The following is a 4,989-nucleotide window of genomic DNA, read 5'->3' on the forward strand; positions in this document are numbered from 1 at the left end:
GGGAGGCCCCGTGATTGACAGGCTCGCCGTGATGCGCTCTAGCCAATCATCACGGAGCCCCCGTTCGGCCCCTCTCGGGTGGGGGGAGTTCGGGGAGCCCTTTCGTTCACCCCCACGCCCCTGTGGCCCCGGGTGACGTGATGAGAGTTATTCAGGAGGCGGGAGACCCGGAGCGTCTTTCCGAGACCACCAATTAGGGGCGCAAAACTTTGAAAGAGCGAAACTCGAGGAGGTGACTATGGGGGGAGGGGGCGCGCGAGCAGAATGGGGGGATTCAATAGGGGGGACGTGGGGTTCAGAATGTTACCGGGCCGCCCCGACCGGGGTCCCGTTGGCACTGGGCTTTGGGGCAGCGTGTCGGGGGGTGGTGGTCACTGTCCAGAGCTTTCCGCTATCTGCGCCTGAGTCCTGCGGTCGCTTCTGCGGCGGGCGCTGGGCACACGGAGCTTTGCCAGACACCCGGGAGAGCTAGGGCACCCTGAGCGCCACGGAGGGGCCCCGCTCTATGGCTGCCGAGAAATTCTCCATGCCATGCGACCCCTGTGCTGTGAAACGAGTGGCCAGCGCCTCTGGGATGGAGCGAGACTGGGGGATAAGAGAGACGGTGGGGGAATCCCTGGGACAGCAGAAGCGGGTCTGGGAACCGCGCGGTGCACCGGGGCTTGGCGAGGTTCTGGGGCGGTGGGTGGGTTGGGAGGGCTCGCGGCTCGCAACGTGGCTAATGTGTGGGGGCGAAGGGGGAGAACCGTTCTCGGATCTCTCTCTCTCTCTCTCTCTCTCTCTCCAGGCCCCCGCTTAGCGGCCCCTTTTTGTCTTTGCTCTAGGGCCATTTCGGTTTTTCCAGTCCGATGCCCCTGAGGGGGAGGGTCGGGCCCCTTGGAAAATCCGTTTTCATGGCAACACGGAGCCTCTCTGAGTGAAAGAAAAGTTTCTTGGGGGGGGGGAGACGGTGGCCGGAGAGGAGCCGAGGCTGTCCACGGGGCGGATCGCAGTGCACCTGCCAGGGAGGACCACTGAGCACTGTTGTCGCCGCCGCTGCCGGGCCGCCTCCCCGGGGAGCCGGCTCTGCTAACGGATTCCGTCCTTCGCCTCCACCTCCCCCCCTACTTTTGTTTTTTTCTTGCAGCCTGCTGGACTGGAGCCCCGAGACTGGAAGCAGAACACTCCCCTGCACATTTGGGATTGGCCCGCAAAGTCTGGCAGCGCGGGAACCGGGGCTGCGGAGAGAGGGAACCCCGACAATCGCCGCCGCCTCCAAGGCAGTGGCGCAGCGACAGAAACTCCTGGAGCCTCCCGCGGCGACGAGTGTGAAGGAGAAGTTACCCTGGCAAGAGATGGAAAGGTGTCCGCGCGGTGGGGGGGGGGGCGTATCGTCGTCGTCGTACCACCCCCCAATAACCAGCATTGCAGAAAGGTGGAGGACCCGAAGAAAGGCATCAATTTTAAGTATTGGGGAACAGAAAGAATGGTGACGAATTTCCAAGTGCCCAGGCCCGGGGTGCTTGTAGCGCTAATGAATGCAAAAGCCTCCGATTATGAGCGTTTCTGCAGCTTTGCACTTTGCTTCTTTCCCATACATAGTTGCACATAGATGGTGGCCCATCTGAGACTGCAGAGGGCTAGCACCCCAGTCTCTAGTTTCCTACTCGCATCACATCCCCGGAAGTTTGGCTTTTCCACCCCCTGCCCCCACCCCCCTGAAGTTGGGTCTGGCTTTACCGGGTCCCAAGCAAACCAACCGCAAGCAGGGACTGTGCCCAAACAATGGGTACCTAGATTTGGAGTGTGAGGGTAAACTCTGGAATGGCAATGTGGGTAGGTTTTGGGTGTGAGTGCAGGTGGGGGGTGCATTTGTGCGTCTATGAGTGCTTGCGTGTGCTTGCTCACCCTTCAAAGCTCTCACGGATTGACAGGCATGCCTCATAAAACCGAGCATCCACCAACGGTCACCTGCACCCATTTTTTTGAGGGGGTGGGCAACAAATGGGGGACAAAGAGCAACTTTGCCTGGGCAAACCCAGCATCTCCCAAGGACATCCGTGTACCGTGGCTCTGCCCTCCCGCCTCCAGATGCTTCTTTGGCTCTCTGAGACTGTTGCTAAGTGAAGCGCGTTTGAGAAAAACTACCCAACCGCCGCGCGTCCCACAGCCTGACAGATGTCAGGAAGCCTTCCAAGTTTTAGGACCCAAGTAAGCCGTTGTGGTGACAGCGCCTGGTCTGCATTTTCCCCCCAAGACCAGGGCTGTGGTGCTGCCCCCCCCCCCCACTTTCCCTTCCCCGCAGTTTATTCCGCAGAATGATTTCCCACTCCACAACCCATCTCACATTTTCATTCGATCTCAGTAGCCCCGCGGCTCAGGTGAGCGCCTTTTTCCCTCCTGGGTAGCCTGCTGCCAGAGTTACATGCATCTTCTGCCCGGACCTTCCACCTGCTCCCCCGCTGCCGGCAGCCTTGGGAGATTCGCGCCGCGTGGATCTGGAGTGATCTGCGCAGCCCCGAGGAAAAGGTACACGGACTTGAGCTTACGAAACGCTACCGGTTCGGTAGCCGGGGACCAACGGGTGGAGTACAGGGGGCAGCGGGTGGAAGGAAGGCTTTGCTCTGGGGACACCAACCAATCGGGCAGTGCGACCCTCCGCCAGGGGTCTGGACAAGTGTCGCCCTATGACCTCGGTGTCTCACTCGGGAGCGCTCATCCGCGCCCTGCGAGGCAGAAGAAGCGACCGGGCGGGGCGCACCACCAGCCCTCGCCCAGCTCGCTCGCCCTGCTCGACGGCCGCTCGCCCTTTCGCAGGTCCAGGACCTAGGGTGGTGGTGGTGGTGGGCTGGGAGCCTAGCCAAACACCCACATTTCCCCCCAAAGGTCCTGCCCACCCTCCCGGGCAACCTCACGGTTCCCTCCGCCAGGGCATGGGCACGGGCCTCCTAGGACCCAGGGCGCGCCAACAGCGCCGTTTGTCGGTTCCGTTGAGGAACTTCACCCAGAGTGGCGCCCCCTTCTCTTCTCGTCCTCAGAGATGTGGACTTGGTCCCGCTGCCTCCCCACCCCCAAGCGGCCGTCGGCTTCACCAGGGAGAGAAGCGCTGTTCTTCCCGGAAGGACCTGTTATTGTTGCGAACTTCGGGGTATATACCCAGGTCTTCGCGAGACTGGCCCGATGGGTTATGGAATACCGCGGCTCCCTTCCCCCACCCCGCCCCCATTCTGCCATCCTCGGTTGTGCAGCTTGGCAGAAACCCGTGTTCCCGGAGAGTCGGGTCTGAAAAATACACTTGGTGCAGTTGTGCCTGTGCCTTAGAACTCCTGGAACGAAGAGCGCAACGGGGCGGTGTGGGACGACCCACCACCACTCGGCGAGGGTGGTGGTGGTGGTGGTGTCCACGTTTGTTGCTGCTGCCCAGCGTCAGCTCTCTAGGAGCCTCGCTGGGCGTTTGAGCTGAATGAAGGCCCAGACTCTTAGAAAAGTGCCTTTTGCATGCATGGATGGGTGCCCCTCAACGGGGGTGCGATGGGGGCTGACACCTGCCAGTTTGTTGCAGCCTTTCTTCTGAGCCTGTCCTGCTTGGGGAAGGTAGTAAGATTTCTCCGTGCACCCTCCCCCTCCCAAGCGCTTTGCTTGCTGTGAGGGCAGAGTGGAGCGGGGAGTTTGCTCATCATTGGAGGCGGGATGGGGGGCTGTTGCATACCCAGCGATACTTCAGAAGTTACTAGTGGCTCTGCACTTAGGAATTACTCCTGGCATTGCTGAGGAATTATACCGCTTGCCAGGGAGTGAACCCTGGGCAGCTGTGTGCAAGGCAAGTGCCCTATCTGCTCGAGTTTGCTCTGGTCAAGGCAGTTTCCCCGCCTCTTTCCTGGACCACATCCCCCGACTTGATGGGCTCCAAGACTATGACAAGGGTGCACATGGGCTCTGGATATCAGATCTGTTTTAGAAGGATCTCAGAAAAGATCTTAAAAGTTCCTGGTCTTTCAAGAAGGGAATGTGTGTTTGGGGGGGGGGGGATCAAGAGAATTCCCTTCCAGTTCTCCCAGAAATTAGTTGGGCTCCTCTCCCCACCACCACTCTCCAGCCAGGCATCTTGGTTCCTACATTTCTTAGCAGAAACTAACCTAAAACCTCAGTCTGTGGAGTGCAGTGGCTAAACTAGGCCTGTCAGGGTCGCACAAGTGTGGGCCTGAGGCCTCCAGGCAGGAAAAAGTTCTCCCAAAGAGTCCCCCAGAATTTTCTCTCTCGCATTGCTGGAACTCTTTCTGGTAGGGGAGCACCAATCCGGGCTTCCACTCACAGGGTGAGCTGATCCCACCCTAGGTACTGGCTTGCTGCTGAGCATTTATTGTGCTCTTCATGACCAGCTCTCCTTTCGCCCTAGGCACAGAGCAACTTCACGCACTGGGCAAGCTTTGCCCTCGACGCCGGCCTCACCAGCCCAGCACCACTGCTATCCACCTGAGGAAGGCAGGCTCCAGCCAGGACCCGGATCCCCTTTCCAGAAAGTTTGTTTGCCGAGCCACCACCACGTCCGATGTCCCCCTTCACCCACATTACTTTCCTGGGTGCTGAGGTCCTGCAGCCACCAAGCCATGTGGAGTAGCCTCAGGGAGCCCAGCACCCCTGCCAGGCCAGCACTTCCTCGGAACCTGAGGCTTATCCTTTCAGTGACTGCAGTGGCTTGGCCCTCTTCCTGGGCTTTCAAACATTGTTCCCCCCAACTTGTTCCTGGCCTGATCTGAGCTCCCCAGCTTGGGGAAAGGTGTCCAGAAAATACCAGAACTTGCTGGATGCTTGAGGGGGGCATTAGGGGGACTCGGCAGACTTTGAGCCCCAACCACAGGGGACACAGAATGGAACTCTGGGGAGTGGAGTGGGAGAGCAGGAGAGCAACCAGAGAAAAATAGGGAAAGTCTCAGGTAACTATTCTCCCCACCCCCTTTGGCGCTCTGCCCCTTACTCTTAAGAGACTCTGGAATTCAATGTACAGAATTT

This window comes from Suncus etruscus, chromosome X (genome assembly GCF_024139225.1).
Source record: "Suncus etruscus isolate mSunEtr1 chromosome X, mSunEtr1.pri.cur, whole genome shotgun sequence".
Taxonomy (NCBI): domain Eukaryota; kingdom Metazoa; phylum Chordata; class Mammalia; order Eulipotyphla; family Soricidae; genus Suncus; species Suncus etruscus.